Genomic DNA, 8938 nt, shown 5'->3' with positions numbered 1-8938 from the left:
ACAGACGTCCGGTCTATTAGACGTCTCTCCACCCTAGATAAAGTAGCCATGCGGGTGATCATCGAAGGGAAGGGAATGTTGTACTTCTGCTATTGGTTCACCTTCCACATCGAATTTCCGATGATGGGAAGAACAGAGATCCACTTCCCCTCCAAAATGGCCCAAAGTTGAACTGCCACACGGACCCTAATGTGAGTAGCATGCGTGCTCGGCAAGATGTAGTTGGCAATGATCTGCTGCCAGATCCTCGCCTCAGGATAGAGATGAGCACATACAATGCTCTGTGGGACCGTGTTTTCTCCTCTGCTGTATTCCCATCGGGCCTCTGGTAGGCCAATCCTCTTCAGAACAACGTCCAAGAAAAGCTTTCCTGATATCAAGTCCGCCACTATCTTAGGGTAAGCATTACGGGCCGGAAGAATATGCAGAATCTGTAAGAGGGCCTCTAAAGCATGATCAGAGGTGTCTAGGGTGACACCTCTCAGAAAAACAGTGGTGGCCTCTCTCTTCAATAGATTTCCGTAGAATTCTTTTGCTTGGTGTTCATTAGTTTCCACAGGGTCGAATTCCACGAATTTCCACTGGTAGAAATCGAGTCGGTTATGCATGACTTTCGCATATTTCTATGGTACGTTGAGCTTCCCCTCATAGTAGAAAGCTTTCTTTTCTAGCTTTTTATATTCCTCTTGGGCTTCTTAATTGATAAAAATGTCTGGCTGAGTGCTCGAACGTGCAGGAGGAGGAGCCAGAGGGTTGTCTTTCTCCTTACCATTACGACGCATCCTGAAAGAGAACAAAAATGGAATACAACTTAGGAAATAATGCAAAGAGGGTATAGTCAAATAATGCAAATTAGAGCCAATAAATTAAACAGACACTTAATCGATGAAAATATGTTCAAAACAAGTCATATGTTCAAAAGAAAAAATAGTTTTCCACAGTCAAGGAACCTAAGTAACAATTAAAGGCAATGAACAACAAGAAAGCGCAATTAACATAGGTTTAGTAATGCAAGTGGATTGAATCAAGAGAATTGGCTATTGCAATTGTGCGTTGAAATTGGAAGGATTAGTAAAAATTAGCACAAAGGCAATAATCAATCAACAATTGAAGCCTTTGCTCACTTATGTTAAAAAGACAGAAAATAATCGCACACACATAACTATTCTTCAAAAGCAATAATTGATTAAAATCAGATTGTGTTGCTCAAAAAGAATTTCAAAGAACAAGTTATTATATATGATCATTTATGTTCAAGAACACATGAGTGAGCAACTCAATCAATTTACTAAACAAAATATGGTATGCACTGCTGTAAAATTTACCAAATAGATTACAAAATCTACAAGTTTAAAGTCAGTTTGGTGTTTAAGTAAGAACAACATTGAGTGCATAATCAAATTTCAAGCTCAATCATCATCCAAAATTTCAGAAAACTGCACAAGTATGATTTACAATGCATAATAAAAACAAAATTCAAAGCTCAAGTTGATCAGACAAGAGAATCAAATAAAAAATTTTCATTCAAGCATTTCACCGAACATGTGGCATGCAGTAATTTCAGACAGTAATTCTCGTTCAGTTTCAGCATCAATCAACCTAGAAATTACAAAAAGATCAGCCAACAACAACATTCAATCCAGAAATACAAGAAATCATCTATCCTAACACCTCCTAATACTAAAAAGCAGAATTAAAATCAGTTAAAAACAGATAAAAGAAATCTGGAACAGGGGTAGGGAATAGGGGAGTAGAACCTGCGTTGATTGAAGAAGAAATAGAATGGAAGGGAGGGGTGGCACGGCATAGAAGTTCACCACCGCTGGTGGTTGCTCCCCGGTGCTTGAAACACGACGGAGGTGGCGCATAGAATAGGGGCTTGGCGCAGTGCAGAAAGAGATGGAGAAATGGAGAAGAATGAGAAGGAATAGAGAGGGTGGGCGACGGTGGTGTGGTCGCCGGTGGTGGTGTCGGACGCAGGTGCGGCGGACTGGTCTGGGCCGGGTTTGTGTTCAGTGATGCTTCAGATAAGAAGAAGAGAAAAGGGTTTGGAAGAAACTGAAGCACGAGAGGGTTCTCTTTTTGAATTAACGTTCGAAAAAAACTTATGCGTATGCACAAGATTGTGTGTGGATGCACAGGAGAAAAAGAGGGGTATGTGCGCGCACAGCAGCGTGTGGCCGCTGCGAACAGAAGGGGTCCCGCGGCCTGTGCGGGCGTAAAGGGGCGTGTGCGGGTGCACAGAAGGGAAAAGAGGGGGTGTTCCCACGCACACTGTGTGCGTGTGCTGCGAGCAGAGGGGTTGCCAAAAGTTATGCGTACACACACTGCTATGCGCATGCACAGATGGCGCTCTTTTTTTTTAGAGAAGAGAAGGTGAAGTGTGCGTGTGCACAATGTGTGTGCATACGCACAGGAAGAAAACAGATTAGGGTGCAGACGCACAAGACGTGCGAGCACTGTGAACAGAGTAGGTGTTTAAGGAGTGTGTGTGTGCACAACTCTGTGCGTAGGCACAGGTAACAAAAAATAAGGGAAATGTGTGCATGCATGATGCTGTGCGTACGCATAGGACTCTGTTCTTGCAACAAAAATTATTCCTCTAAGGCACCAAACATGGCATCCAAAATAGATTTTCAAGTCCCAAAACATGTCAAAACAACATATTATTCCACTAAAATTACCTAACCAACATCAAAATGCAACTAACCTAACCAAGCAAAATGACCAATTATTCAAGAAATAAAAACTAAAAGAGAAAAAGTTGGAAGGATATTACCATGGTGGGGTGTCTCCCACCTAGCACTTTGGTTTAAAGTCCTTAAGTTGAACTTTTTGAGGAGATTCTTGTTAGGGCGGCTTATGTTTCCACTCCTCCTTGAATCTCCACCCAAGTTTGCTCTTGATTTGACCTCCGGGGTCCCAAATGAATTGCATCAAACTCTAGAGAAATTCCAAGCTAGCAACTAGGACCCATAAGTGTTGACTCTTGAAACTAACCGAATCCCATACTCTTGTCTCTTATTCATCTTCTTGTTGATCTTCATTGTTGCACTTAGATGAACATTGTCTCAAATTAACATTAGAACACTTGTACACTCCCCGGAATCCACTAAATTGAATCTTGCACCATAACTGAGCTCCAAATATTGAATTGGCCTTCTGATGCACGGAAACTTGTCTCTCTACAAATTTCCTTCGGCAAGTATACCGAATTGTCGTCAAGTAAAAACTCACAATAGAGTGAGGTCGAATCCCACAGGGATTGATTGGTCAAGCAACTTTAATCAGAGGAATGTTCTAGTTAAGCTAAGCAGAAATTGAGTTGATATTTGCAGAAACGTAAATGGCGGGAAAGTAAATAACAGAAAGTGTAAATGCTGGAAATAAATAGCAAAATGTAAATGGCAGAAAGTAAATTGCAGAATCTTAAATGGGAATTTTGGGAAAGGAACATAAAAGTAAATGGCAGAAAGTAAAGAGAATGGGTAAGATCAGAAATGCGGGATTCATTAGGCTCAGGAGATGTTGTATTCTCCGGATCAAATTTATTCTCATCTCTTCCTTAATCAATGCATTCATTGATCTCCTTGGCAATCTTAAGTGATTGAATTCCAATTCCTTGGTAATTCAATCTCTCAAATCTTGATCAATAGCCAATTCTTTGGTCTAATTGCTCATGAGAAGAGATGAAGTTTGGTCACTGATTATACCACATGTATTCCCAAATCAAAGTGTTAGTAGGATTATATGTCACTATATCCATGCAAACCCCAATTTGGTCCAACATGAGAAAGCATTTCTAGCATGATCTCTTCATTCCTCTTCCAAGGTTCCGAAGGGATCCAAGTATGAATAGCTTCTTTTCCAAGACAACTACCCAATTGGATGAAGATTGAAAGCTTTCTAGTAAAATCAAGAGAAAAGAAAGAAGAAGAATAATGAAAACTAGTATTGATCCATCAAATTACAACAGAGCTCTCTAACCCAATGAAAGGGGTTTAGTTGTTCATCGCTCTGGGAATGGAAAGCTTAAATGAAAAGTACATTCTGAAAACCAAAACTAGAAGTTGCAGAGAAAGTAAAATATACAGAGTGTAGTTCTCCAAAAAGCCAAAAGCTCCCTACTAGTTCAAAACTACTCCTATATATACTACTCTTCTGATCTTCTAGTTGGCTCTTCAAGTCATGGATATGGGCCTTTGGATCTTTAGTTGAAGCAGTTACAGTCTTCAGTGGGCTCAGCTTTGCTTGTAGAAAAAGTGTGAGTTAGGCATGGACGTTAGTTAGGACATTACTGGTGTTAACGTTAAGTGAAAATATGGGTTCGAGAACGTTAGTGACGATCACCTTTTTCACTAACGTTCCAAGCCAAAAATGATCCACGTTAATTTCAACGTTAGTGGCACTAACGTGACCACTAACGTTGCCTCTTGGTCCTTCGCAAACGTTATTGGCATTCACCTTTTCCAATAACGTTGCTTATTGCCCCTTTTCCCCACGTTAGAGTTCACGTTAGTATAACTAACGTGACCCTTAATGTGGGCATGCCTAAGCTTCGAGAGCGTTAGTGACACTTACCTTTGTCACTAACACTCCAAATGCCCCTTCCCACGTTAGTGCCTCACATTAATTGCATTAACGTGACCACTAACGTGGTGGTGATTGACATCTCCAACGTTAGTGACAAAGGTGAGTGTCACTAACGTTGGCCCATCATTTCTTTCCTCCACGTTAGCTTCCATGTTAATATAATTAACGTGGCAACTAACGTGGGCAATATTGGCTTAGTCCAACGTTAGTGACAAAGGTGAGTGTCACTAACGTTGGCCCATCATTTCTTTCCTCCACGTTAGCTTCCACGTTAATATAATTAACGTGGCAACTAATGTGGGCAATATTGGCTTAGTCCAACGTTAGTGACAAAGGTGAGTGTTACTAACGTTGGCGACTCCTTGCTCCTCCCACGTTAGAGTTCACGTTAATGTAATTAACGTGACTCTTAACGTGGCCAATTGTGCTCTTTTGGAACGTTAGTGGTATTCGCTTTTACCACTAACGTTGGGGCTTTCCTTTTTCTACACGTTAGCTTCAACGTTAATGTAATTAACATGGCCACTAACGTGGGCTACGATGGCTTTCGAAGGCGTTATTGGTGATCACTTTTTCTATTAACGTTGCAAGCTAGCTCCCATTCCACGTTAGTGGTCACTTTAGTTATACTAACGTGGCTACTAACGTGGCTCTTCCTTGCTTCCTTTGTCCTGAAATCAAGCAAATAAAGTGCATCAAAGCTTGGTTATAGATCATGAGATCATGCATCATCCATTTTATCATTCAATTCATGCATAATTCTCATGAAATCATGTAAAGTTCACAATGTTTGCTTGAATCAAGATGTAAGTAAATTTCTACCCAAAACTTGCTTATTTACTAAGAAAATGCATGAAACTACCCTAAAACAGTAAAGAAAAGGTCAGTGAAACTGGCCAAAATACCCTGGTATCACAACACCAAACTTAAAGCTTGCTTGTCCCTAAGCAAGTACTGAAACATCAGAATGATGAATGAAAGAACAAGAGAAACAAGTTCTTATTATACCTTACAGGTGTACCAACTTAGCTAACCTATTACCACACCACAAACCTTGAGAACTTACTCCACAATATGAATCCCACTCTGGTTTTTCTTTTCATAACATTCTTTTTTATTAAATTCAAAGGGCAAGCACACAAGTAAGTAAGATGAAAATAAAAATAGGTAACTTGGACCAGCACACATAGACTTAATAACTGAAAATGCTAGAGACAGAATTGAAAATTCCTAAGCTACTATAGAAGCATGTTTTATTTCATATATGATTTTCCTTATTTAGACTTGAAAAGGATAAAACGAAGAGGGAACTCCACCACCTTTTACTCATGGATATGTCCATGCTCTCTCTCTTGCTTGTCCTCTTTGTGTCCACCTGTGTTTCCTTGTATCCGTGTCATTCTGGCTCTTTTCCAATCCTCAAGTGCTTTCCTTACTGATTCATGACTCCTTTCGACTTTTTCTCTTTCTTCTCGTACTAATTCATCCTTCACTTCTTCATATCTTGTGATTCCCGGATGCAATATAGGCAGTTGTCCGGCTAAGTATCCGAGCCTGGCTTGAGTGTTCACATGATGTCCAGTCTCACTCATGTAAACTCCTTCTGAAAATATCCTGTATTCGTCGAAGAGTTCTGCCTATTCTATTTGTTTTTGATGCATCTCATGTATGTGTGCACCTTGATATGCTTGGATGTTGATTAGCTTTTGGATGGCTTCTTATTGTTGATCTTGCTTTTGATTTATCCTTTGGAAAGATTCATCCCATTGTCTCCCTTGTTCCAGTTGCTGCTCCATCAATTGCTTTTGCCACTTCTCCTGTTGATTCATCCATCTGGAGAATGATTCTTCTTGGTGGTTCATCATTTGTAGTTGAAGTTCTTTCTGTGCCCCTTGATTCTCCACGTATTGTCTAGATAAGCCATCAATGGCTTCCTATAAATAGTGCATGTCCAAAGTGGCTGGGGCTTGCTCTTCTGGGTCTTGTCCTTCTACAACTTGATGGGCTGTCCTCTTTCTTAGCCTTTGTTGAGGTAGGGGAGATGTAACAGCATGCATCCGTCGAACAGTAATTGGGATGCCGGCTTTTATCCATTCGGGGTTCTCATCTTCGAACACCACCCCAGCCATGTCACACAGACGGAAAATAGTGCTGGGGTAGCCTAACCTTCACCCAGAATTACTTTTCTCAGCCATCTTCCTAATGCCTTGGGCTATGAGTTCATGCACCTTGATCTCTACCCCTTTAAGTATACATTGCACCATTGTTGCTCTTTTAAGATTCACCTCTGAGTTGTTTCCGGTGGGGAGGATGGATCTCCTTACAATTTTGAACCACCCCTTTGCTTCGGGAGTGAGATCCCCTCTCTTGATGAACATGGGCTTCCTCTGGGAATCTCATACTCAATCAGCTCCTTGTATGCAAATATCTTGTGCAATCTAGTCATAATTGGGGATGCTATCTATTTTGGACTGATAGCTCTCTTCTGCAAATGTTATGGTTCGTAGCTTTAACGCCCTCATGATACTCATGGGGCTAAAATCCACGGTCACTCCTCTTACAAAGCTTATATAGGACTCATCTGCCTTATCATACCTGACTGCATTTGCATAAAACTCTCTCACAAGAGTTGCGTTTACTTTTGTTACCGGATCAGTGAGGAGCTCCTATCTTCTCTTTTCCACCTTCTCTGCAATTTCGGGGCACTCAGTTTTCTTGATTTGAAAGCCTAGCTCATATATGATCTCCTTATCGGCCATCCACCCAAATTGTAATGCATGCTGAAAGGTTTTGAACTTCTTCTCATCAAAAGGGCGTTGCTCCATAGGTTCCTTCCCTTTTCTTTTTTTAGAGCTAGACGAGGCCATGAGTGACTTTTAAATTTGAATTTGTCGAAGTATGGATGATTGATGAGAGTACTTTCAATGGGGGTAAGAAGTGTTGAGTTCTGAAAATGAAAGGTACAAAGAAAGGGGAATTGGAATGTAAAGAGGTACGGACTAGGAACCACTTATATAGAAGAGTGGTGAGTAAATGAAAGGTGTGGATTGATGGTGTAGGCCTATGATGAACGGATGGGGTTTAGCATGGGATGGGCACAAGGATCATCACTTTTATGATGGGGTTGGTTCGGTCTCTAAGGGTATTCTTCTTCCAATGTTGCAAACCAACATTTTCCAATGCACTCCCCTTGAAGACATGTGTATAGTACCCTTTTGTGAAGTGGCCGAACCCTCCTTCTTCAAGTGTCCCATCAATTCCTTCCAATCTTCCTTTCATTTCTCTTACAAAAAAAAAGGAATGCAATTAATAACTTTTTGGATAATGGCGGTAAAATTTAAAAAGAAAGAATAAATACTTTTTAAAATTTTTGTTTTTAAATGACTAAGTGCTATTCATGAATGCAAACCAACTGACTATTTAATTGTCCATGTATGTAACATTGGTGACACCAAACTTAGTTTGTGGCCATGTGGTGTAAAAAAAAGATTTGTTTAAGGCTCTAAGAGTAACATGATATGAATTGCATTTATGTTCTCTTAGTGTGCCTTGAACACCAAACTTATTGTTCACTATGTTCTGCATACAAGGATTCATTTAAGTGTATGTCAAAGTTGATTTGGGATTCATGAACCTTGCTTTATTAACTACTTTAAAAACACATAAAACATGGGTTGCATGCTATGAAGCACTTCTTTAGTGTCACTATCTTGATGTTCTGCCTTTGTCAAGGTGGTTGGTAAAGCTTCAAATCTTCCCCCTAGTAGTGAATCTATCTCCATTGGCTTTATTACGGATCTCCACATGTTCTAAGGAGAGAATTCTACTGACGGTGAAAAGTTTAGGCATCTGAGATGGGATGGTGGGGAGATGAGGTGGGATAACTGGGAGATAAGCTGAGACCACTTTATCCCATGGAGAGAAATCCTCTGTAGGGATATTCTTGTTCCTCCATCTCCTTGGTGACTTCTTCTTTGTTTCTTTTAATGTTACCCTGCTCTTTGTGGCCTCCTTTCCCAGGAAAATTTTGTTGCTGGTCTCATATGACTCTGGTGGGTTTGGTTCCTCATGGATTTCCTTTAGCTGTGGTACCTTCTGACTGTTTTGCATACCAGCCAAAGGGATTCCCAGGTGTACAGTTTGTGTTTCAATGCTTGTTTCTTCCACCAGTGCCTTGTCGTGCTCTTTTCTTGGTTCCTTGTTTTCTTGATCTGCTTCTTGTGAGGGTTTGAAGACATTGAATGCGAGTTGTTCATCATATATCCTCAGTATTAGCTCTCCTCGCTCCACATCTATAAGCGCTCTAGCTATAGCCAGAAATGGTCTTCCCAATATGATTGGATGG

This window comes from Arachis hypogaea, chromosome 17 (genome assembly GCF_003086295.3).
Source record: "Arachis hypogaea cultivar Tifrunner chromosome 17, arahy.Tifrunner.gnm2.J5K5, whole genome shotgun sequence".
Lineage (NCBI taxonomy): Eukaryota > Viridiplantae > Streptophyta > Magnoliopsida > Fabales > Fabaceae > Arachis > Arachis hypogaea.
The sequence above is the reverse complement of the archived record's forward strand: the minus strand, read 5'-3'. Positions refer to the sequence as shown.